We start from the raw sequence: 27,075 nt of genomic DNA, 5'->3' as shown, positions 1-27,075 counted from the left end.
GATTTCAGTATTTTTGCTTGTATTGACCTTCCTCTTCACAAGCAGTAAAAAATGTAGAGTTCAGGAGGTGCTGGATTTTTGGCTGGTTGTATTGCATTTTATTATTTTATTTCATGTTGAGCTTTTATTGTTGTTTGTTTATTTTTCAGTATCCACTTTGCATCCATGTTTATTACATTAGTTCATTACTAAAATTTTCCAGAAAAAAAAAAAAAAATTAAAAAAACCCCAAAACTATGGAGGCGACGAGTAGGGCCTTACTGTACTTTTTTAATTAACGGAAAGACAAAATTTCTATTGCCTTCGGGTGGAAAGGAACGAGGCCCTGTGAGAATCACCACAGGAGTCAGGTGCATTTCCCTTTCTCTCCTCAGCCTTGAGAGACGCGGGGGGCAATGCCGCACACCCGCCCCGGCTGCACCGTGCCGGGGCAGGGCTGCTCCGGCCCCAGCGGCACGGAGCCGCTCCCAAATCCCTTCGGGATCCCTCCCCAGGTCCCCAGCCATCCCTGCCCTTCAGAGGGAGGGCACACGGGTGGCAGGCGGCAGCTGCCCTGCTCGAGCGGCACCGCAGGATCGGCGCGGCAGCGGCAGCCAGAACCAAGTCAGGCACTTTGCAAATATTCCCTTCCAAGGCGCAAAGGGATTACACTGAATTATCAAGTACCCCGCAATATTCTCTTCAAAAAAATTACTTTCCTAATAATCCATTTAATAACCAGTGTTACTTATTCACCAGTGCTCCGTGAAAGTTATTATTTATTTGAAAGTTCTTTGCGATTTCCAGTTGCTCTCCACATAACACGCACTACTCGAAAAAAGCAAGAGGGCTCTCAGAGTTAGTCCCTCATTTTGCAAGACGGAGACGCCACTGGGGCTCCTAGTTTCATTTTTAATACAAAGAAAATTATTTTCCTCTTTGCTAAGCACTTACTATTCCCGTGGATCTCCCTGGCAGGTGTTGGGTGCCGAATCCTTAGGAAAAAACGGGCTATCTTTTGACAAAGGCCTAACTATGGACTCAAACAGCCTCACTTGAAGCGCCCACGTTAACAAGCAATAAACCCTACGATCGTCGTTTCAATCCCAAATTCACTGTAACACGCTCATAGGATGCAGTAAACAATGTGAGCACTGCAGAAACATTGTGCGAAACGGGAGGAAAAAAAAACCACAAAAACCCCAAAAAAACAAAAAAACCGTCTAAAATGTGGGAATAAAATTTTTAAAACGGGCTCTCATAACCGAAAAATACTTTTAGGGTATGTGAGAGCCGCACTCTGGAGCAGGACCTGCAGGCTCGTCCGCTCCCTGAGGGAGCAGAGGCAGCTCCGAGCCGCGGGCAGCGCAGCGTTGCTCGGGCTGTGAACGCCGCTGCCCCGGCACCCACCCGCGGGGCACGCTCGGCACAAGGGCCGAGAACCAGAACCGCCGGGAGGGAGAGCCGAGGGTGGCCCCGGCTCCCACCAGCTATTTTTATCCGCGTCCGGCCTTTCCGACCCGTCAGATCTCCGCTGCGAGGCGGGGCGATGGAAAAGCGCCCTCAGAACTCCGCCGGGCCCGCAGGGACACACAGAGCCCGCGGCAGGGCTGTGACACTGGGCCGCACGCTGCCTTCCCTGACCGGTAAATCAGCAACAGAAAGGGTTAACTACCTAAACCCAAAATATTGCAGAGATCTCAGTAAAGCAAAGAAATAAAATTTAAAAGTAACAAAAATACACCCCCAAATACCAGCTTAGGACAGGCGGGCAGCAGCACAGCGCTGCTGGCTGCCGGCGACTGAGCTGCTGCTCGGGCTGCTCCGAGACACTCCAAACACGGAGGGAAGGCACCTTCCTTCTTTTCTTGTTGGTTTGGTTCTTTTTTGTTGTTGTTGGTTTGGGTTTTTAGTTTGTTTTTTTGTTCATTTGATTGTTTTCAATGTCTCTTTTCTGTATGAAGCAGCAACCTCGTCCCTGAGCACTAGGCCTTGCAGAATCTCCCAAAACAGTTTAATAAACGGTAAACCCGGGATTGAGGTATTCTGATTGGCATTTAGTTTTTATACATATAAAATAAATACATATCTAGGCTCCCCTCGGCCTTTTTCAATATGTGGGCAAAAACTCAAGACTCGAGGTGATGCAAAGTCAGTAACGTGAGCAGCTTTTCTCCGGCTCTGTCTGACAGGCTTTGTCTCTGTGTCTGCGTCAGACAGCGCTCAGTCTAAACCAGCCGGATTAATCAGGACGATCCCCGGGTGCTCCTGAGCAGCGTGACAAACCGCAGTGCTAAAATATGCCCGTGCCACTCCCTGCAGACACCTCAGGACCCGGGATTGAGGTATTCTGATTGGCATTTAGTTTTTATACATATAAAATAAATATATATCTAGGCTCCCCTCGGCCTTTTTCAATATATGGGGAAAAACTCAAGACTCGAGGTGATGCAAAGTCAGTAACGTGAGCAGCTTTTCTCCGGCTCTGTCTGACAGGCTTTGTCTCTGTGTCTGCGTCAGACAGCGCTCAGTCTAAACCAGCCGGATTAATCAGGACGATCCCCGGGTGCTCCTGAGCAGCGTGACAAACCGCAGTGCTAAAATATGCCCGTGCCACTCCCTGCAGACACCTCGGGATTTATTTATTTTATTATTTTTTTTTTTTTTTTACAGAGGTACATCCCCGGTTATCCCTCTGCTCCCGACTGCCGGCCGCGGCGCTGGCTGCGGGAATTAAAATCCACCATCGCACCCGGGGAAAGTTTTAAATCCCAGGATTCACTGTCCTCTTCACCAGCAGTAATAAAAACTAAAAAAACCCCACCTGGTGTAGTGATACGCTCTCATGTTAAAATCGTGACACGGGGCAACGCTTTTTCTAAAAAGTTATTTTAAAATAATGATTTTTTAAAATAAAAAACCGTAGTGTTCAAGAGTACCGATAAACTCATGTGCAATCGTGACACGGGTGCAATGCAAGTACTTTTAAACAATCGGTATGGGTTTCTTAAAAGGGGTTGTATGATTTCAGCAACCTTGTCTTTGGAATACACCTCGGGGGGCGGAATGTTACGTGCTCGGTTACTCGGGACGGAAAGGACAGACCGGGACGCTGTGGATGTTCTATTTAGGGGAATTTTTTTTAGATCCAAGGACAGGAGCCTCGGGGGGGAGCAGGCGGTGCCTGCACACAGCACCACGCAGACACTCTCGCCATTTTACACAGCCACCGCTCCTGCGCATTGAACGGGACAGCGGAGGACGGGGTGGGAACACATCCAGGAGCGGCACAAGCATTAATCCGGGGCCGCGGAGGAGCCGAGGAACCCCGGAGGGACATGCGAGCAGACGGAGCTGTGCGCCCACCGCGCCCCTTCAGCGCTGCTTCCAGAGAGCCCAAGAGTTTTAAAAAACCCCTGGTGATAACGGGAGAGGAGAGCCGCCAACTCTTCCAGTTTGTGTTTCCACGCACAGGCCCTCCAAGCGAACACGCTTGGTCGCCGGCGAAGGGGGAACCGAAACGAAGATGTCTGAGGGCCGCCGAGTCCTGCCCCTCACGGCGGAGCGGGCTCTGCGCCTCGCCAGCCGGGGCCCCGCTGCCCGGCACCCATCCCGCGCCCTCCCCGCCGGGCCGGCCCGCTCCGGCCGCAGGGAAGGGCGGGCTGGGGGCGCCTGCCTGCGGGGGGAGCCCAGAGAAAATGGAGGCAGGGGGGATCGCGGCGCTGAGTGGTTGCATGGCGGCAGCGGGGCGGTCCGAGCTTCATGCCGAGGCGGGAGCGACTGAGCTTCCCCCGCCCTTCTGGGTTTAACCGGGACGCGGCAGCGACACGCCGCCCGATCCTCCCCGGGCTCCGGACGCGGCGTGGCCCCTCACGGCTCGGCCCCTCAGGGCGGCCCTGGGGCTGTTCCAGAACGTTCCGAGTGCGCGGGCTCTGCCAGCCCGCCATGGCGGGCGGACGCCGCCCCCTGCTGCCCTCACGCAGCGGTCACGGCCCTCAGGGACAACGGGACAGTTAAAACAGTAAAAATTAGTAATTCTGTGGGGAAAACGTCATCTTCTAACGCTGGCTTGGCATACTGCAGCATATACGCTTTCCCCCGCCTCCCCCCACCCCCGCACGCCTGCTGAGTGTATAATTTGTGTCAGGATTTTGTCCATTTTTCAATTTAGCAGTGTAAATTGAAAGTGCAGAGTGGCCAAGTAAAATGAATGTTGAGTTAAACTCAGCTGACCAGTGCAATCAGTTTATTTTCCCCTTTTTTTTTTTTTCCTTTAAAAGTACATGCTCATTTTATCACCCCTTTATGATGGTTTATGGTTCCTTTAAATGGCCCTGAATATCAGATCACAAATACTGAAAATGTAAATCCGGTTTGTCTAATCTGGAGTTTAAAATATTCTTGTGATGTCAGAAAGTGATGGCTTATAAAATATTTTCATTTAATTAGGAAGTGCTAAGAGGATTTCTGCAAGGAAAAAAAAATAAAGGCAAGGAAGCTCAGTTTGAATTATTTATGGGCTATGAACTATCATGATTGCTGCTGCAGCTTTTCAAGTACAAAAATGCAGGATTTGCTCGCTTTTCATTTTTAGAACATAATTCTTTAATTATTCAGGCATGCAAATTACTGTGAACAGGGATTAATTATGCAGGTAATGAAGGTTTTGTTCTACGTTTACTTTTGAAAAGCAGATTGGCTGATACTATGTGCAGTGTTGCTGACAGTGGGCTTGTGCACTGAAATACTCCTGTAAGGTATGATAGCAGTTTGGTATTTCATGGAGGCAACAGGGGAAGGGATGAATTTGTGCCTTGCATAAGCTAAAGAACACAGTACATTCCATATGTCTTGCTATCCTGTGAGAGATAATGATCTCCGTCCTCAGGATCAAGTGTTCATCATCCCCTTCTCACAGAATCACAGAATACCCTGAGCTGGGAGGGACCCACAAGGACCATCCAGTCCAGCTCCTGGCCCTGCACAGACACCCCGACAGTCCCACCCTGTGCATCCCTGAGAGCGTTGTCCAAACGCTCCCGGAGCTCTGGCAGCCTTGGGGCCGTGACCATTCCCTGGGGAGCCTGGGCAGTGCCCCACAGCCTCTGGGGGAAGAACCTTTCCCTGCTATCCAGTGTGACCCTGCCCTGACCCAGCTGCAGCCATTCCCTGGGTCCTGTCGCTGGTCCCAGAGAGCAGAGATCGGAGCTGTTCCTCTATGGCCCCTTGGGAGGAAGCTGCAGACCGCGGTGAGGTCTGGCCTCAGTCTCCTCCAGCTAAAGAACAACTCTTCCCCTCAGTGGTGCGTACAAAAAGACATTCTGCAGAGTGTGCCGTGAAGCAGGGAGGTCGCAGGATGTTTCAGACTGGAAAGAAGTGTAAGAGGAAAAGGGAAGACCATTAATTACACTATTTTGTCAAGCTGACTTGCCTCTGTCAGGGGTGGGATTTGGTGCCCTCAGGGGTCTGTTTCCTCCAAGAAGGTGCTGCATCCACAGCATCATGGCAGTTTAGTGCTCAGACTCTCTTGGCATTGGCTATCTTGGTTTGGCTGCCAAAGCACAGAAATCCAACTGTAAGATGGAGAAGCTCAACTTCTGTGCATAAACACTGCTCTGCATCATTTAATAAATGATGCTGTCAAAAGTACCACAGAAGTGCACCATCAGTGAGGGCTGGTTACATTTCTAAATATTTTTGCCACTGTAATCACACTTAGATGCTTCAATTAGCAATCTCTTATTTAAATATGATGGTATGCTTGTATACTGTCCAGATACACAAGTGGTGTTGTATCTTCAGTATGACTGATTTCAGTGGGATTATGATTTGTTGTGAAAGACCTTCTCCCAGCCCTTCAGACTCTTATATTCCATTGTGCAGCTGAGCACAAGTCCCTGAAGATAGTGAGGCTTAGGGCAGGGAGTGGTGGGAGAGGGCCAATACCTGTTTCAAGGGTCTCTTAAAAGCTGTTGGTCACTTCAGTGCTTCTGGCTTTTAGGCATGTCAAGTTAGAAAGATTTGTGGACTGGCCTGCTTTGGATGCTGATGGAGAAGCTCAACTTCTGTGCATAAACACTGCTCTGCATCATTTAATAAATGATGCTGTCAAAAGTACCACAGAAGTGCACCATCAGTGAGGGCTGGTTACATTTCTAAATATTTTTGCCACTGTAATCACACTTAGATGCTTCAATTAGCAATCTCTTATTTAAATATGATGGTATGCTTGTATACTGTCCAGATACACAAGTGGTGTTGTATCTTCAGTATGACTGATTTCAAATCTTAATTACAAGTCCCTTTTGATCAGGTATGGAAATAAAGCCATACCCTACACAGGGCTTTTTTGGTGTTGGGGAAAGGGGGATGTTGTATACCTCTGTCAAAACAGCTGGATCTGTAGAAGTAAGGAGTAATATTATCTTATTCATTGCCCAAGGAGAATTATCTTATTCACTGTCCAAGGAGAAGAAAATTAGAGGGTTTTTTATATGTCAGAGTTAAGAGTTAAAGGCCTGTGGAATGGGGCAGCCTGAGTCTTTTGGAGGCCTCATGATTCATTTCATCTTCCTCCCTCCCCAGAATACCCATTCCACTGCAGTTGTTTGAGGCACCTTCTGGGCAGCAGGGAGGAGTCCACACCATAAAAAAGGCTATTTTATTTCAGACTGACAAAAATGCTACAGTGTCCATCTCATGCACACACAGAGCCGCTAACAAAACCTTTTAGCTTCTCCCTGCCAAAGTAGTTTCCTCAAGCATCTTTCAATAGCCACTCCTTAAAGCAGGAAGAAAAAAACCCCTCAAACACTAATCCCCACCAACTACACTGCTGGCAGATAGCCAGAAGGAGAAATGGACCTCTTACTTTCTTTGAAGTTTTACTTTTTTGACTCCCTGATGAGAGTGGTAGTTAAGCAGCAGCAGTGTAGTGGCTGTGACAATGTCAGAAGGAAAAGATGGGGTGGGGGATGCTGATACAGCAGGGGAAAAGTCTGCATGCTTGATAACCAGTTACATTCAGTTAGATGAATGTCATTATGCAATTGATTACATGGAAAATGCTACAGAAGATATAGCAAATATAAATTTACTCCTTGCAAATATGAATAACCTCAAATAATGGAAATAGTTGTGTCATACTAATCAGTATTGGCATTAGCATTGGGATAGTGGGGTTTAGCCAGCTTGAAGGAGGACATCCTGTTATGAACAAAACATACAAGTTCAAGCTCCTTCTTTGTTCTGAAGTTCTGCAATGTAAGAGAAAAAAATGCTGAGAAAAGGAACATGAATAAAAGAAGTCATGACTATAGAATGTGCAAACTTGCATGTTCTGGTGACATGTACTTAAGGAAGAAAAAGGTGCGCAGAGAGAAAGATAAATTAAACTCACAAAAAAAATCTGATTCACCCTCTTATTTTGTCCCATGATGAAATGTGAACATGGAGAAAAAGCCCATGTGCACAAAGGACACAAGCATCAGTGCTTAATAATGGGATTATGACACTCGATTTGCTTCCCTGTAACAGCAAGGTATCATGTAATGTCCAGCTTTCAGGGCAGTTTCCAGGTGGTTTACAGAGTGCTCATCCTCAGGACGTGCCAGCCACGGGGTTGGATGTTTCACTGCACTGACACACCCTCTGTAGTACCGTGGTGTTGGTGGGACTGCTGCAGGAACTTTCTGCCTAGGGACAGGAGCGGGTGGGGGGATCAGACATCTCGTCATTCCCTTAGTTCAGTTTCTCAAAACACTGTTTTCCACTTCCAGCTTTGGGTGGTTGGAAGAAGAAAGGGCAAGGAGCTGGTCCTCGGTTGTATAGAGTGAACAGCAGCAGATGGAAAAGTAGGAGGCAAATTAATTTTCCCTTCCCTTTCTGGATATCTCTCTGTATTTAATTATCCTGGGATTTTATAGCCGTCAACTGATGGATGCGCAGCCTACCAGTGCCTGCTGGCTAATCCACTTTGGGGCTATATTAGATTGGTTGAAAATGACTGGATTAGAATAATAATATTCTGCTGTAACATTAAACAATAATGGGATAATGAGGAAGTTTACGGAAAAAGTATTATTGGTGTCAATAGAAGAAACTGAGTGTGAATTTCTAAGAGGTAGATCTGAGTTTTAGTAACATTAGTGCAGCAACAGAGAGAATTGGGCTTGTTCATATGAGACTGAAAATTACATAAAAGAAAAAAAAAGGACAGATAAATGAGAAAATAAATAGGATATATGGTCTGGTGGTTTGGTAGGAAACCAAAGACAGGATATTAAATTATGTGTGGTCAGTAGCATCTTGTAGACCCAGATGCAGGACATAAAGAGTGGTAAAACAATAAGAATTGGAAGAAAAATAGAAAGTTGTAGACCTGTCAAAAGAAATACAAGGCAGCTCCTTTAAATGAGTCCTTGAGGTTTACATAGGTGACGATATGTCTTAAGCCATAAGAACTCTTACTATGTGTGAAGTTTTTATTTAATGATTCATGCTCAAACAACCCACCACCAAAACCCAGAATAATCCATAAAAGTGAGTGTGTTTTGACACTGTGTGTCCAGTTCCTTGCTCTTACTTGTGAATAAAGGTTTACTCTCAAAGCATCGATTGGGAATTGAGTAAAATGAGAGATTCTCTGTATATTTTAAGGTCTAAGGAAGCTTGGTTTTATATGTATGTTTTTTACTTTTTTGTGTTTAGTGCAGCAAACACACAGTGGGTCTTTTGGCAGAAATGTGAAAATTATTTCTGCACCAATGCTATGCTTTTATCATCCTGAATCTTTCCTTCAATATATGTCTACATGCCAGTATCACCATTATCTTGTTTGAATTGAGCATGATGCATTTTATCTAAGTAATTGTGAAAGAAAAGTACTTTTTTCATCCAAACTGTTGCAAACTGAGAAATAGAATAGAATAGAATAGAATATTTTCATTTGGAAAGGAGCCACAACAATCATCTGGTCTAACTACCTGACCACTTCAGGGCTGGCAAAAAGTTAAAACATGTTATCATTGTCCAAAGGTCTTAAGGTCTGACTTTGATAATTGATTATCTCTCTAGAAAGGGTTTTCCAGTGTCTTTGGAAACTTCAATGCTTTTAGGAGCAATAGGTAAATATTTTTTTAGTATCTTAAGGGAGTAGAAGTAGCCACAGAAATCAGAGTCCTTGTACTTCCAAAAAGCTCCCTGAACAAACCAAGAGTGATTCAGGGAGTATCAGATCTCATAAAATACATGTGGTGTCTTCAATAAGGTGAGCCTGGTCTCCTGACTGGTTTCTCTCCGTGGGAGGAAGTGCTAATTTTCCCTTGTTTCATACATATTAGTAATTAAACAGATAATTTATGGAAGACCTCTTAGGTCTTAATTGCTTAATTGCCTTTAATGAGCAACAACTGATGCAGTCACTGGCATTCACAGATGCTTTCTGTAGAAGTGCCTTCATTACAAATTGTGCTAAAGTGACCAATACCCTGCCCTTTATCTAGAAAAGTGTTAACAATTTTTTCAGTAATAACATCAAAACCTTGATGTTGCTTTTTGCAAGCCATGAATGCAGAGGCCTAGGTCACTGGTTTGGTGTTTGGCAAAACTAGCTCACACATCCAAAGACTGTGGAATATTTACATCCTTTGGCTTTATTATCACTTCTTTCACATCAGCCAAGCCTACTGCCACCTGTTTAGCTTTCCCCCACTCTTGAGACCCCTGCTGTTTTTTCTAGCTCTGATTCTGGGTAGATGGTAAAGCCTGTAGAGAGGGGACTGGCAGGAAAGTCCCCGTCTCCTTGCTGAGGCAGGAGGCACTGTGCTGGCACTGTGCTGACTCGCAGTCGTTTGGTAAGGCAGTGATTCAGTGCAGACTGGCACTCAGGCATGCCCAATTCAGCATCCTCAGGCTTCCTGAAGTCATGACAAACCACAGGAACAAGGATGAGCTGAAGTAATCTGTGACAAAGAACCAAAAGGACCAAAAGGTAGAAGGCACCCACTTGCCTGTTGTTTGATTTCTATGGTTGTATTGTTTTACTGCATTATCAGCAGTATGACTTGACAGACTAACAATGTAATACACTTAAAATGGCTGAGCTGAAGCTGAAGTGCTTTGGTCTGTCAGCATCTAAAAGGAAGACCAGAAAAGCCAGCTGAAGGAGAGGTAGCATTCTAATTTCAAAAAGGGAGCTCTAGCCATGGAAATTGTAAAAGAAGCAGCATCTTGTGGATTCTACAAATACTACATTTTCTGTCAGATTACACTCCTGAACCCAGATTTCATTTTTATTTTCAAAATATAGTTGTTGATTTACAACAATTCTTAGAAACACCAAAGATATGCCATATTTCCTGCATATTTTTAATACAATTATTCATTTTATCAAAGTGCTTGATTTTTTTGGTTCCAGAATCTTTCTTTCCATTACTCCTATTTCAGTTAATTCTGATTTCCTTCAGTCCTCTTTCCTCTATTTGCTGATTCTCTTCTGCACACCATTTTTCTCTAATATCACCGTTCTTCAATTCCACCTTCCATTTTCTGTTCTCTTGTAGACTCTGTTTTTTGGTCAATATGTAAGCAGAAATAATAGCCACCCTTAAAGCTCTCTAAATATTTATTGCCCTAAATTGGATTCTTCCAAAACATGTAACTATGCTACATATAGAAAATAGATTGCTCTTGTTATAGCAGGAATAAAAATCTTTAAAAAAAGATTTTTTAACAGGGCAAGCTTTGCAAGACCTGCCACGGTGCAGTTCTAAAAAGGACAAATTTTGATTTTCACATTACAAAGGAAAAGTACCCATACAGCAATATGGTAATTGGAAGGAAACTTCTAGGAAATTGCTTTTCTTTCTTCTTAACTGCCAAAAGTAAGGGGATGCCTACAGCTGTCAGCCAAAAGAGGGGTTTTTCTCTCTATGTTTATGCCTCATGATTGTCGAAGATGCTGCCCATGGGCCATTGCCTTTAGAATCAATCCAAGTTGAGACTTTTTAAAAGAAGAAGAAGTGTAGTGAAAAGATACAATAAAAAGTTAGCTAAGAGACTGTATTTAATCAAGGCAATAAATATGTTCTCAGTTTGTGGCTTACGGAGGCTCAGTAGACAATTCATAGCAATCAACTGGAGTTTGAAAGGTCCCAAATAGCAAAGGGCAAAAGACTCTATTAGCTGTGGCATGCCCACCAACAAGTCCACAATGACTCAGAGAATAAAGCTTTTGGTGACTTTAGAGGAAATCATTAACTCAGTATAAAATAATTTGTTCAGTATAAAATTCCCCCGTGTGCAGAGACCCCACGGACAATGTGAAGTAGAAAGGAGCATTCCCAAGAGCAATACTGGATTGGAGCTATGTTCTGGATTTGGAAGGATGTTGGGGATTAATAATTTGCGTTCAGTAATCAGAAATTTTGTCTTCAGTTCTGTGAAGGTCACGAAGCTAGGCTCCAATTTGCTAATCCTCATACGAACTTGTAACAAAAAGTCATTGTCTGCACCCAGATAATGAAATAATTTAATTAAAACCCTGGGGTGAAATATGTTCATCCTACAGGAACTGTTTGTACTTCCTCAAAGATTCTTCAATTCTTCCCTTTTCTGAAAGCACAGGTAGGGGTGTGCAGGTACAAGCACAGTGGCACCTATTCTCAGTTCCCCCCTTCTTTTAAGAAAGCAGAAAAGATAAATTGATTCTAGAAACCACAGGGAACTGAAGACTTGCTAAGGCAAGACCATGGCTGGAGACACTAAATAACTGGTCTCGGCCCTGTGCTTGACTTGTTTTGCTCTCAGGAGTGGTGGGCATGGCAGGAGCCAGCCCAGTGTCTCACAGGATTGGTTTGGGGTGCTTCCTTAGGTGATTGTCCACATCCTGGCAGCTTTCAAGGAGATGCTCAGTGGAGGGAGAGGCAGGCACTAGGCTGGCCACGCAATGATTTCAGATAAACATAGGATTGTAGAATAGTTTGGATTAGAAGGGACCTTTAAAGGTGACCTTGCCCAGCCTCAGAGCAGGAGTGCAGGTTTCATGCCAGAAATGCTTAATGGGGAATCTCACCTGTGCTTGGTTTGGAAAGAATTTTTTAATGATTTTTATAATGCATGTGAGGCATGTTGGGGCTGCATCCAAACAATCTGCAAAGAACCTTCAGCTCCAAAGGAGGTGATGAAAGAGTAGAAGCTGTCAACACCATGTGAGATTTAAACCCTGGTCTCTACAAATATCTTGTACCGAGTTTAAGGAGACACTGGAGTCAAGCAAAGAGTTAAATCTGTAAAGTGAAGTATGCACTTTTAAACATTTCATAAATTGCTTGTAACTGCACAAAATACCGCAGGGTGCATGTGAGCACCCCCACATGAAGCTGAATTGCAGCCAGATAAAATATCCTGCAGCTTTTGCTGATAATCCTGATGAAAGAGAGGCTTATTGTAATAGGAAGAAAATGTAGGAAAGATTTGTAGATAAGTGACCATTCTAAGTCAGTGACCTGGGGGAGGACATGATGCAAACAACATTATTTGATGAGTCATTGAAAGCTGTAAAGGGAAGAGTGGCAAACCTTTTTAGATAATTTCCAAAGTCTGGCCATTACTTATATATATATATAAATATATATATATATATAAATTAATATATCTGATTCTGCTTTGTCATAGAACTGCAGCATGACAACACATGCCAAACCCTGATACAGAGAGGCAAGGATTAAAATATCCATATAAAAGAGACAAATATTCTAGAAAACAGATGAGGGATGAATGAAGAGTAAACTTTTTTTGGCACATCCTTATAAAACTACTCACTAGAGGTCATCTTCATCTGAAAACCTCTTTAATGGGGCATTTGTTTTTGATTTAAGACACCAGAAATATTTCTAACTCCTAAGAAGTAGCCTATGAATGAACATTTATTTCCATTGGCTTTACCATAGCTGTAAATAAATTGCAGACTCTACTCAGTAAGAGCAGTAGATGTTTTTAAATAATGGCTGGCGGAAAAGACAGCAAGCTAAACAAACCAATGTTCTCATGTTTAGGTTGGCAGCATTAATATCATCAATCCTGTGCTTTCAAAAATAATGTCTGGACTCTCCCTCCCCCCACTTCTATTATTAGATTTACTTTAAAAATCAGGATAATTTTAAATATTGCAATTCTAGATATGCTTGTTTTTCTTAGAAGACCATAGTGTCTGTGAGCAGGTTAAAAAAAAATCACATTTAGGAGTTTTTCTTGGCATCTCACATGTATGGAATAAAATAATCCAGAGGTTTTCATATGTCATTTTAAAACATCAAGCATTGCAAAGCATATGATTAGCTTTTGAAATCTAGAAGTAATGTACTGTCAAATGTATATAAATACAGATCATCAGAGTAATTTTTAAAAACAACCACGCTTAAAATTGAGAGATGATATTTTTATTCCAAACAGGAGGGTTCATATTCACACAGATTTATCTCAGAATAGTAAGCAGTATACAATAAAACTAATTAATAATTTCAATATGAATAAAGCCTGTAAAGTCCTGTATTTTTGTGAAGAGATGGTTATCAAGTCTGTTGATGAGTTATTCTTAGGAGAAAAATGAATGTTTAAAGGCTCAATTACAAGATAAAGACTATGACCTAAACATAGGTTTGCAATTACGGAGTTTCTTACTGGTTGCTGAAATAAATTGAATATCTTCTTGATATGAGAGGGAAAAAAAAAATATACTCTTACATCTGCACTGTTTGCCTTTCAGGATGTTTCCCTGACAAGAGATTGCACCAGGTAGCAGGACACAAATAGACACTTTGACTCTAGACCTGAGATTTCTGGAAAGTGTAGTTTAGAAATCAGAAAGAAAAAAAAAAACAAAACTGACAGAGTTTTTCTCTTTTATATATGGTTATTTGCAATTATTGAAATGACAAGGTTTTTAGTTTTGCAATTAATGAAGCTACAAGATTTCGTATTTGCAGTTAGTGAAAATGCAAGATTTTTGTGTGGTTTCACGCAGTGATGCTGTTCTGGTCTGGGGGAAATCGCATTTCTTCTGATGACAGAAATGCATTTAAGCATTTATCTGAGAGATTATAAGCAATACCTTTGAAAGCAGTAAGATGAATTGCTCAAGGAGATTCACATGATTAAGCTGTATCACCAGTGATGTACTGACAAATGAAAAAAGAGGTAAGCTCATCCATGTTGTGGTCAAGCCAGGGGAAGTGAGTGATTTCCACACTGCTCAAATTAGGAACGAGTACATTTTCTCTCAGTGTGTGGCAATGAAGCCAGAACATGGATGGATAGAGATGATGTGTAATGGGGATGGGATGCAGTGTAAGTGGAAACCTCATGATATCTTAGAGCTCCAAATGTTGGTGTCTGGCTTGATTGGAAGAGAGAACCATTGTCACATTTTATTTGTCAATTAATGCTCTTCCCCCTTATATTTCTCTTGCTTACTCTTAACAAGGCATCCTGTCTTCTTACAATGAAAAGTACATCTCTGGAGGGTTACCTGAGGAAGAACTCCAAAGGACTCTGCAACTCCAGACTCACAATCTCTCTACATACAACAGGGATAAAACCAGTATCTGGTAAGAGGACAGCTGTAGGGTAAAAAGCCTACAGCAGGACCTGGTAGACTTTTCTCTTTGGCAATTAAAGGGTAGGAAGGTTTCTGTCCTAATTCTGCTAAGAAGCAATCTTCCCTTGATAGAAGCATTGATAGAAGAGTGCCATGCTCTTTCTGCAAGCTCATCTCCAAATTTGGCTCTGTGGCCACTTTGGCCTCACACTGGGATGCTGCCCTGGTGACAAACACTCTGTGGGTGTCACTGTGTCTGAACCAAGGGGAATATGTTGCTTGCCTCAATGAGATTTCAAGATTTCTCCCTTGATGCAAACTGTGGTTCTTAGTTGTGTTTGTAATCTACAGTTTCGCAGTTTTACCAGGACAGGACATCAGGCCAAACACACAGAAGAGGTAGAACTTTAGTCTTCTCAGGGCTGAGTATCAATGCTTATTGGTTTGCAACTCAGAAGCTAAAAGGCATTTTGCACTAGATGGAGTAAGGTTACAATAGAGAAGATCAGGAAGAAAAAGCTGCTTAACAGTGTGCAGCTTCCCCTGTAATATTTACAAAAATTGCAGCACTCAATGGGCAGGCAAAACAAAATTAGTATATCACATAAAACTATTCAGTCCCTTAGCTTTTGAAAGATGATTTTAGAGGTTAAGTGTAATCTAACTCCTCCATGGTATCTTTTGTAGTCATCTTTCAAAACCATAGATAACTAAAAATGTGTTTGCCCATCTAGACATGTCTGAGAATATAATAAGAAAATAGGAATGAGCATGTAAATCACAACAAAAAATCACTTCTGAGTCCTGATTTTTCTTTTTGTTGCATCATATGTAGTTGTAGTGCTTAGAGGCTTGCTGATTATAGATTAAATTGCTAGTCTAAAATTATTTTATCTTGATTCCAGTATTCCAATCTTGCTAAACTCAGTATTTAGTTTGCATTCATTTGGTATAAGGCTTCTTTAGTACGGCAAGTCATGGATTTGGGTTCAATGATGATGTCTCACTGTATTATCTGAAGCATGGAATAAAAGTTGTTCATGGAATTTCAGAATCTACAGTCTCAAACCTTAAGTCTCAGAATTGCTGCACTGATTAGAAATGTGCAAAGGCTCCTTTCATTAGACATTTGCTTCATGAGGACTGGGGAGCACATTTGTTTCTGCAAGATAGGATGAAAGGACTTGTTTCATGAAATACAGCCTAGAGATGACTGCTCTGGGTGTTCCTCTAAACCCCTGGATGCAAACTTCATATCCTCTGGTCAAGCTAGATGCTTTCTGAAACACTTTCAGAAGTCAGGAAGCATCTCACCATGCTTTATGAAGGTGAAAGGAATTTTGACAGCACAGTGATTGAAAGCAGAGTCACAGAATCATAGGCCTCATGTCTAAAAGGAGCCTGGATGTTTGTAGCCTGTGGTAGGATCCTGTACTACTAAATTTCTGTTGATGATTATTTCACCTGATCTTAAATCTTGGCAATATTTGCCGTTAAATTAATTTTGTCTAAATGCTGCTCAAGTCCATTTATCATAAGTACAACAATTCCTTACCTTGCTGTCTTTGCAAGGTGTTTTTGCACATTTGAAGACTATTACACTCTCCCTGCTCAGTTCTGTAAAATAAAGCAACACAACCTTTCCTCATGGATCATATATTTCATTATTGTAGTGGATCATCTTCCTGTTGTTCACCTCTGGGCCATCTCTAGCTGATCTATGTACTTACTGAAGTTCACTGCCCAGAAAACAATTTCATACATGGGTCTGGACTTCCCACTGCTGCAGAGTAACAGAACATGTTATGTTCGTTCCCATACAACATGCCTGTTTATTCATAGTATTTCTCTTTTTTTGCAACCATATGTTATTGCTGACTCACATTCCTTTTTAACTGCCCAACCTTCTTCTGCAGAGAATTTTTCAAAGTAATATAGTCAACACATTAAGAAATCAGTTCATGAAGAACAGAAGAAAGAATCTAAAATTACATTAAGTCCAGAACAACAAAGCCAGGAAAGCTTCAGTTATCAAGGGAGGAGTTTGTGAGAAAGTCTGTAAATTCCATTTCATGCTGCAATAAAGATGTGTACTGTACCTCTGCTTGAACACTGACTCTCAGATTGGATGAGACAAGCAAACAGAATTTTCAAACCAACATTTACCTGTAAATACGAAACACTGAAACAACTGAGCACGGACAACTGTGTTACTTATTAATTGAATTAGCTCTCTGCTAAACTGATGGAGGCTTAACAGGCTTGGGAATTAGAGGAAGACTGATAGCTTGAGAAAGTGGAACATATTCCAGGTAATGAGATGTAAAAGAGAGGAAAGAAAAAGGGAAGGAACTGAGATGGAAGCCAGTGGTGATCAGATGCTGTTTTGCATAATACCAAGTGAGAGAAGAACTAAGAGCGCAGTGTGCAGGTCAGTTACTACATAAGACCAGATTCAAACCTTGACTATGGTGCAGATTTTATTGCCATTAAGTGATGCTATTGCCATTAAGTCATTACCATGCTAGATGCACATGCCAAAAACATAATCTTCTACCAGTTTTGTACCCTTCTGCTGAATCAAAGCTCAAAGACCAGATGATTGAGAACACATCTCAGCATCAGAAGCTCACTGAAGGACATCCCAAGCCTGAAAACAGCTCTGGCATCAGATAAGGGGTTTGGTTGTCTCTTACCAGGAAGAGAAGGGACATCTTAGACAAAGGAAGCAGGTGGGTAAATTTAGTAGTGTGATTTAAGAAAAAACTTCAGTACAAAAGCATGGTAACACATGTACAAAATATGAAAGACTATTATATAGTCTTTCATAATAACGTGTACATTTGTTAAGAATGTGCATAAATTGCATGTAAGGTCCTGATCAGATGCAAGATACCTATATTTGTGTGCTTCTTTTTTTTTAATTTTTCTTCTTTTAGTTCTTTTCCTCTCTTTTTTAGCCCTGTATGCTCTGGGTGTTTACCCTCAGGAATGTTTTTGTGCAATTGTTTTGTTAGTGATAGATGGGGCTTTCATCTACAAGTGCGTGGAGCAACAGTGCCAGAGAGTGGCTGGCTGGGATAAATGCAGCTGGAATTGCCTTGTAGTTAAGCCTTTGGGATTTATAACAAGCACACACATAGAATCATAGAATATGCTGAGCTGGAAGGGAACCACAAGGATCATTGAAGTCCAGCTCCTGGTCCAGTGGCTGATCTGAGTAGAAAGAAGAGAAAGGCATGTAAAGTGGCCTGTCACAGGGTAATTATCTCTGTTGTCTGCATTCCCTAGAAATTTCATGTGATTTACTCTGATTTTGAACACTATTCTCAGAAAAATGCTACAGAAGTTGATGTGAGCTCTGACCAACACTTCCTTTCCCCTTTGGTCCTGCTTGCTCATACTTCCATTTACAGAGCTGTACAGGCTGCAGGCTGTTCCCATACTGTGGAGATTGCTCCTCCTGCTTGGGCAGAGTTCCCTGTTCCTGAAACCCTATAAGCCCCAGGTCAGACAAACAGCACTGTGTCCCTCGTGGCACATCCTGGAACAAATGGGACCCCTGCCTGGGCCAGTGACTGATTTCCATCATCTTCATTTTTTAAAGAGGTACACACCTAAGTTGTCCTTGAGTACCTGCACCCTATAGTTACCTCCTGTTAACTAAGCTTTCACAGCCTGACAGGTGACTTCTGTGGCCACTTGGATTCTCCTCCCTAGGTGAAGGAAAAGGCTCTTCAGTTGGAGTGGGGTAAATGCATTTGTGATGTGTTGGGGAAGCTGAAGCTCAACAGGGCTTTGAAATATTTTGCCACAGGAGCCGCTTTATCAAAAGGCTGTGGGGAGGTGTGGGAGAGGTGTCGGGACCAGCAGCAGTGTGTGTAGGTGACCTTTCCTTTGGCAGGTTTTGGAGGTGGGAATGTTGAGCTTTGTCAGCAGAAAGTCAGTGCAAGAGAAATTGAATCACTGAATTTTTAATTGACTACATCACCTGCTATGTTTTGTTATCCAATTGTTTTGGATGAGTAATGAATGAGAATTGTGTACTAGAAGACCATTCAGCAAATTATTTCAACCCACATCTACCAATGCTTTTCTATTTAGGAATATTACCTTGGGTCCAGAAAGTTTTTTGGCATTATTAAGGTGGTATTTGTTTAAAGTAATTCAATGGTCTTTATATATTTTGCGCATAGAGTAATCAGGTGAATCTCTGAATACTAATGTGAGAATTAAGCATTTTAATATTCTACCGAGGTTGTTTTTTTTTTTTTCCTTAAATCACAGAATTATTAAGCTTCATTAAATCTTCTTATCCTCAGCCTAAGTTTTCAGGAATAGTCAAACTGATATTTGAAGGTAAGAAAATATATCATTTCCACCCAGCCCAGGATCTTCAAGTCAATTAGCTGAAGATAACAGCAGAGTAAGGGTCGAAAATACAGAAATTTTTTGCCCTCTAAACGATGCTACAACCTAGTCTAGTTTCTTGGGTTTGCAAGAAGAATACTCTGCAGTTCGCAGAAGCAAGTGGGATATGCTAGCCTGACAGTCACTGAGGAGACGGAGACAATGTGAGTTGTATTCCCATATCCGTGGGGTTTGTGACAAACCGGCACGAGGGGTCTGTAGAGGAGACTTGTGACAACAAATAATTGTGATGCGGAGCCCCTCGCTCCTCCTTATCTCTATGCCCAGCTCCTGCTCATGCCCTCACGCCGGGGAGGCAGCCTGCCCCTCCACGCCCGGGTTTGTGCGGGGGCAGAGGGGGGTAGCACACGGGCAGCTCCCAGCCAGCGGCCGCGGGGGGACCCGTCCGTACGTCCGGCAGCGCCGGGGCTCCCGAGAGCGTCCCAGCCCCACGGGAGCGCACCCCGGCCCCACGGGAGGGCATCCCACCCCACGGGAGCACATCCTAGCCCCACGGGAGCGCATCCCGGCCCCACGGGAGCGCATCCCACCCCACGGGAGCGCATCCCGGCCCCACGGGAGTGCATCCCGGCCCCACGGGAGCACACCCCAGCCCCACGGGAGCGCATCCCGGCCCCACGGGAGCGCGCCCCAGCCCCACTGGAGAGCATCTCAGCCCCACGGGAGCACACCCCGGCCCCACGGGAGGGCATTCCAGCCCCACGGGAGGGCATCCCACCCCAAGGGAGCGCATCCCAGCCCCGCACCCTCCGCTCTCCGGGCCCCGCAGCGCCGCAGGGTGGCGCTGTGACCCCGCGGGACCGGCCGGGGCCGCCCGGTAACGGGGCCGGGGCAGCGCTCCGGAGAGACCACCGGGGCACATCCCCGGGGCAGCGCTCCGGACAGATCTCCGGGGCAGCGCTCCGGACAGGTCTCCGGGGCGCATCCCCGGGGCGCATCCCCGCGTCACCCCCGCGGCTGCCGCGGTTCGGGTCCGCCGCCGCCCTCGGCATCGCCCGGCCCTGGCGCCCGCCTCGTCCCGCCCCGCCGGGAAGATCTTTATGTATCCCGCTCCTCCCGCCACCGCATCCCCGCCACTCTCGTCAGGGACACATGACACTTCGTTTCCAAAAGGTTTCAAAAACCGGAAAAAGATTCACAGGTGGCGGGTGGTGGTGGGGCTGTATCGTGAATGATTTTTTGGTGTTGGTCAAAGAGTTTGGGAGGCAGCTGTGGGTAAAATTACGAAGCTGTTGGAGACATAGTTCTGCAAAAGCGAAACGTAGAAACAAAGTGTCACGGAATATTCTGAGTTGGAAGGGCCCCACAAGGATCCTCAAAGTCCAACCCACGGACCTGCACAGGACAGTCCCAACAATCGCACCATGTGCCTGGGATTCCTGTGATTCCGTGAAACACGGCCTCATCTTACAAAAAATGCTTAAAAAATAGTGGGGATGAAGAACAAAATAATCCTTATGCTAAGTCAGAAAAAAAAAAAGAAGAATAAATGACATTGAAATACAAGGAAATGAGTGTGACGGGAAGACTCGGCATTTTTTAAGGACAAATTTTCTGTAGTTGAGTATTGATGACAATGTAGCCGAGTGGACTGGAGGAGGGCTGGCTGCCTCCGAGAGCCGGAGCGCTGATTATTAAAGAATGAAACTGAGGAATGCGGGGGAAAAGAGCCAAACCGATCCGCAGCGGAGGAGTCGGAGCTGGCGGTGGAGTGGGAAGTCTCGGCCGCCTTCGTCGCTACTGGGGGACTTGCTCTGAGCCCCCCTTCCCCAGCACGGCCCTTCTCTGTCCCGCTTCGCTTCCCCTTCCCCTCGCAGGGGCTGGCTGGGGTCTCTGCAGGATGCCTGGAGAGGACCCTGCTCGTGTGGGCCGAGTGGGTGATGACAAGGTGCGGGCAGTCTTTACTGCGGGAGTGTGAACGCGACCTGCGATTTCACACCGCACCTCTTCAACCACGGCAGCCTGGCTGGCCTTTCAAAAATCCTTTGTGTTCTCCGTCAGGATAGATACTTTACGATGAAATTCTGTGTTCAGCCTCTTTTGCTTGCTTGTCACTGCCTGCTTTCCTTTCAGGCTTTCCTGGTGTGTGTTTAGCCGAATCTCTTTGAGAGATGCCTAGAGCCATCTGTGCTGACTGTTGCTACACGTATATGAATGTGTGTGTAGGAGAGGGCAGAGGTGCACGAGTTTTTCCGTCTCTGTGTAACTCCCTGCAGCCCACAGACTTGTATCGGAGTGCTATTTAAGCGTGCATATGCATGCAGATCTGTGCCTCCGGACAGGCACACATTGTGTAGTAGACTGGAACAGATAATTCCACAGAATGCAGCTCAGAAATCCAGAAGGAAGAAAAATAGAAAAAGAAAAACAAAACAAAACAAAACAAAACACAGAGAGAAAGTAATGAAAGGGGAAAAAAAAAAAAAAAAGAAAAAATAAAAAAGAAAAGGAAGCCGTGCTTCATTGTTAGTGTCTGAACACAAAGTGAGGTTTTGTCCCACCGATTAATCTCTGTAGGAGCAGCAAACGACTATCCTAAGCTAGTGTTTCAAGCTAAGTGTATCTGTTGCTCAAAGGAGGAAGCATATTATCTTACTGTGGAAAATTATATCAAATTTGGTGGCAGGCATTGGTGTCCAGCAGGGTCAAATGGCCGAAGAAGTAGTCTGGACACATGTTGCTTTTTAGGATACAGCTGCCAGCAAGTGGGGATTAACGCCTGCCTCTGTTTGTTTAAAAAGAAAGAAAGAAAAAAAAAAGAAAGAAAAAAAAAGAAGAAAAAAATAGAAAAGTTTAACAGTTTCTTTTGTGAAGTCTGTACATTGCAAATCCAGCCGCGTTACCATACTAAAGGAAATGAAAAAATGCTTTGGTTTGAGAGGACGAGTCCTTTATTTCCCTTATTGGATACGTTTCATGTGTTTTCCCCGACACTCCGGCTTAAGGACATGCCTTTTGAAACACAAACACACGCACAGCTCGCACACGCACACGCAGATAAGATATGTATTAGATCCTGACACATGCGGGGTGGAGGGAAGAGCGAGAGAGAGAGAGAGAGAGAGAGAGAGAAAGAGAAAGAGAGATCCTCCTACCTGGAGCCATAGATTGCAAGATACGTAGTGTTACCTGAGGAAGTCAGAACAAGTAAAAACAGATTGAACTTCAGGGCTCTATGAGGCAGTTGATCAAGATCAGTGCTTGCTCATTCTCTCCCTCAGACTGTCTGTCTTGGGGTTTTGTTTTACTGTTTTGAGCAGCCCTTTCCGTTTTTTCTTCCTCTTTAGCTTTAATATCGGAGCCGGTTTCGGTCACCATGGCTCTGGGAAGAGCTGCCTATCTGCGCGGAGTTGACTTTTTACAGCTCGGCCGGCTTTGCTCCTGGGTAGCTTCAGCAATGCTCTTGACTGGGATTTAATCGACAAGATCAGTTCGGCTTTTTGTGCAATTTTTATGGCTCAGTCCATTTTCTAGATCATGCACAGAAACTTTCGGAAGTGGATTTTCTACGTGTTTCTATGCTTTGGAGTCATCTATGTCAAATTAGGGTAAGTCCTTCTGCACGACAAATCTCCTTGGCTTTTTGGGTCACGTTAGTGCGGAGTTGGGAGCAAAATATACTGCAGAGGAGGAAAGAAAAAAAAAAAAAAAAAAGAAAAACCCCAAAAAAAGGAAAAGAAAAGATGTGATGATTTGTCTCTCCGCCTCCGGGTGTCCAAGCGCCGGCAGCCCCCCGAAGCACGGCCGTCTCCCCCGGTCCCGGGCCGTGCCCGGCGGCGGGGCGCTCCGCCCGCCCCGAGCCTGCAGGGAGCCGGTCGCGGGTGATGACGGATCCTTTTATTTTGTACTGCTTAAGCGAACTTAAATATTATCTCTGGCTTACAGTACCCTCAGAGGAAAAAAAAAAAAAAAAAAAAAGGAAAAAGGCAGCCTGACAGAGTTAACTCAGGCGCTGCTGCTGGGACAATAGAGCAGAGCTGAGGTATTAGGCGAAAGGGGCGGGAGGAGGGGAATCCCTGCTCTGAACCTGCGCTCAGGGATTTGGTTTATACAGGCCTAGACACAATTTGCGTTTCTATCCATCACACGGACGTGTTGAAATTAACTTGACAACTGGTCCGGCTACCTCTGCGCTGCTGCTCCCGGGAAGCCGAGCGGGCTCAGGCGAAGGGACCGGCCCGGGGCCCTGGAGGCTGCGGCGGGGGCTCCCGGGGAGCCCGCTCTTTGCTCCTCGCTGTTTGATCACCGCAATCGAGTGCACGAGGTTATTTTGGTTGCCAAGTTTCGCCCTCTTTCCCTGTGTCTCCCCCCCCCCAGTGCCTGTATGCCCTTATTAATATTGCTCGTCGCAGTAGGCTGACTTGAGTTGAATTTCCACATTCCTGAGCCCCAGCCGAGTCCTTACCTGTCGAACTACAAACCCTTTAAAGATCCTGTCTTTGCGGGATTTCTTATGCCTTTTTTTTTTTTTTAATGATCAAGAATACATAAGGTGAGTTGCAATCCAAAAACTCACTTCCCACCTCGAAATCAATACGTGGAAGAGGACGGGGGAAGCCAAAGGGCAGCTCCCAAAGGCAGGAGGACGGGCGGGAGCTCCCCAGAGCGACGGGCAGGCTGGAGCAGCAGAGCGGGAGGGCGGCGGGGAGCGAGGAGCCGGCCCTGCCCGCCGGGAGCCGCCGCCGCGGGCGCTGCTCCGCGCACGATGCGCGGATGGAGCAGCCACGTCCCCGCTGTCAGCAGCCCAGGGAGGAGGGGGCGAGGAGAGGGAGGGAATCTGCAGGAGGGAGCGCGCCAGAGCCGAGGATTAAGGTTGAACAGCGGGGGGAAGGAATGAAACTGGGCTCCTCGGGGATGAGGAAGGGAGCGGCAGGCTCTGCTCAGCCCTCCAGGAGCTCCCGCAGCTGCGGGCAGCAAGGGCAGAGCCGTCCCATTTTCAGGTGTTTCCCGGAGGGCTCCCCGCGGGTTGCTCGGCGGGCACCAGCCGGATCGCATCCCTTTGTGTTTGCTTCTTTAGGTGTTTTTGGCACGGCTCTGGGCCCGCCCCTGCAGCCGCAGGTGCCGCCGCGGTGGCCGGCGGAGCGGGGCGCTGCCCGCAGGCGAGACCCGCGGGGGATGCGCGGATGCGGGAGGGGCACGGCCTGCGCGCTGCCCCCTGCCCCGGGCTGCTGGGCAGCCTCGTCCGCCCCTGCCCCGGCTGAGCCGCACGCCCGGGGGTAGCTCCAAACCCTGCCTGCTGGAGACAGGTCCTTTCAGTGCTCCGACCTTGGCGGGGCCGAGAACCTGCGCCGCCCTTTGTCGCAGCGATGGGCTCTGTCCCCCTCCAGGCTCGGATTGCCGGGAGTTCAGATGTGTGGTGAATTTGTTGAGGCTGTGTATCCATAAATGAAGTGATGACAGGGCACCCAATCTGCTTCAGTAGTGCGAGGACTTTGTACAGCACACCCCTCACACAGAGGCAGGCGAGCTCAAGGAAAACGCTTTGCAAAATGAGGGCAGTGGTACAGCAATTGCTTTCGCTGTGGCAGAAGGGAACAGAGGATTGGGCACATGTTGCAGTCTGGAAGGCAAATCTCTCTTCGAAATTGGTTTTGGCTGTTTTAGGAGGGGATTCAGAGCAAAAAATCACAAGAATGCTGTCGGACTGAGCCTGGAAGTGAAACTGAGTGGACAACAGGAACAGTAAAAGCCTTTACGGAAACCCTATCAGATCCATCACCATGCCTGTAAGGCGATGAGGATACTTCACTTTCTCTGAACAATAGGAGAGAAATTTGCTCTGAGATGCTGGGCTACTTCTAGGCTAGGCATGTGGGATGCAATTATTTCCTCTTTCATCAGCCACTGGAACTACCATTTTGTTGAAACCATATCCTTTGGGTGTAATGATGCCTTTTCTGGTGAGCCCTTTGCTTTGAAAAGGGGGAGGTGAAGGTGGATAAAATGTCTTCCAGGGCATTCTGTTGATTTTCAACGGGAAGGAGAGAGCCGTCGTGTCAACCACGGCAAGGAGGGGAGACTTGGCAAGTTGTTTTGGGGGTTTTTTTTTTGCTGCTGAGCCCGTCTTCATGTCTCAATAAAACGTGCTAAAAGCTCCACTTTCGGTGGCAAACATGACGCCGAGGGGAGAGCAAGTAACGCAATACATGAGCTGTTGGACGGGCCGGGGTGCTGCGTGGGGTGAGATGGCAGGATCCCACCAAGAAGCCACTATCTCCTCCAGAGAGGAGGAGAGAGCAGGTCCCACTCAAGCAGTCCTTCCTCTAGGGGATCTTCCGTCGTTCCCGTTTCTGTTTCCGGTCCCCCAGATTGCTGGAGAAGCAGGGGTGAGGTGAAGCATCCCTTACTATTTCTGTCGATGACGTTTCCAGGTACCAAAGCATTAAGTATCTGCAGCCTTGCTGACTTCATGTGACCCCCCGCGATAGCAGATCACATCAAATATTGACCTCAGGCAGGATTGAAACAGAAATATTTCCTGCCAAGATCACAGAGCATTCGGATACCGTTTATTTCTGATACCGTTTTAATTATTAAATACGTCAGAAATTTAAAATACAGCAGTACTACACATGCAAATGCTAGCGGGAGCTCTAGGTATGAGTGATGTGTCTTTTGGAAAGATGAAGTCGTGGACAATACCCACGGGGCAAACCTCACCCTTTTCCTCTTTATTCTGGAGGAAAAGAAAGGTAGCAGCGAGGCACCTCCAAAGGGAGCGGGGAAGATCCCCCTTTTCCCTCGGAGAGAGGGTCGCTAGGACGTTAGAGGGATGCGGGCGGCGGGAGCTGGCGCTGCCCAAGGGAACAACCAAAGGTGTCGGCACCCCTTTGAGGGGCGGCAGGGACGCTTCTTTCGTGCCCATCCGAGCTGAGGGCACACAGGGCTACGGACATTGGGGACCCCGGCCCGTTCTGGGAAGGCCGGAGCACTCCGCTTCCCGGGACTCCCAGGGATGCTGCGGCGGGGAGCTCCAGAGCCGGTCGCACTCGCGAAGTTCGCCTCGGCTTTGCCGTAAAGGCCAACGAAATCCTGCTGCCCTCGCCATCCCCGGGGCTGTCCGGCCGCGGGGAGCCCGCTGGGGCCGGCCCTGTGCCCCGGCCCCCGGCAGGGAGCGGCCGGAGCTCAGCCTCGACGGCGGGCAGCACGTGGAGCGCCGGCAGCGGCGGCGAGGCCCCGACAGCAGACCCGAGGGATTTGCGCCCGGAGCGCCGGGATCATCGCTGCCCGACCCCTCCGCGGGCACCTGCGGCTGTGCTGCCGCCACCCCTTCCCCGCTCTCCCAAGACACCGCTCATTTTGAAACTCATTGTTGCCTTCTTTCCCCCGGCGCCGGGCTCGCAGCTCGATGAGATGCTGCAAACGCCCGGTTCCGCCTAGAAAGGACCCGGGGTGTTCCCGCCTGGCGCATCTTCCCGGCTTCCGACGTGCCGGACTCTCCCTCCCCAGGCTTGGGGTAAAAAAGGATCCGCGGCTGGAAATAGATAGATAATAGGGGAGGAAAAAAAAAAAAAGGCAAATAGTTTATTAGTGCCTGCCCGACTATAGTGTTGGCGACTATTTCAGTGTAATTCCGCCTCATTTTGTCCAAAACGCAGCTGTTTGTGGAAAAAGGAGCCAGTGACAGATGCTGCAGTGCCCATATAGGACGTTGCCGACAATACCTTTTTTCCAGTGTGACATTTTATTGAAGGAAATGTTTCCATCTTCAATCAACAAAATGATTGTTGTTCTCACTGCCCCAGCTGATATATGTATGGAAACCATTTGGATGGAATTTCCAAAGTTATTCTCATCATCATCGTCGTAATCTTCATCCTCCTCCTCATCATCATCCATCATTAATGATTTTTCGCCATAATAACCCGCCCGTGGTTTTAGAATAAAAATTAACTCCCCGAAAAGAAACTGCACGGTTTGATTTCTTCATTCGACTTTTCTTCCCCTACGCAACACATTTGTGGATAAGGTCAGTTTCGACCTGAAAATTATAGAAATTGGCAAACGATCTTCGTTTCAGGTGAAGCGGGTCAAACTTCGCCAGCACAAGTCAGAAGTTTTCCAGTGCC

This window comes from Passer montanus, unplaced genomic scaffold, assembly GCF_014805655.1.
Source record: "Passer montanus isolate IOZ18808 unplaced genomic scaffold, ASM1480565v1 scaffold20, whole genome shotgun sequence".
NCBI lineage: Eukaryota > Metazoa > Chordata > Aves > Passeriformes > Passeridae > Passer > Passer montanus.
This window is presented reverse-complemented; position numbering follows the sequence as displayed.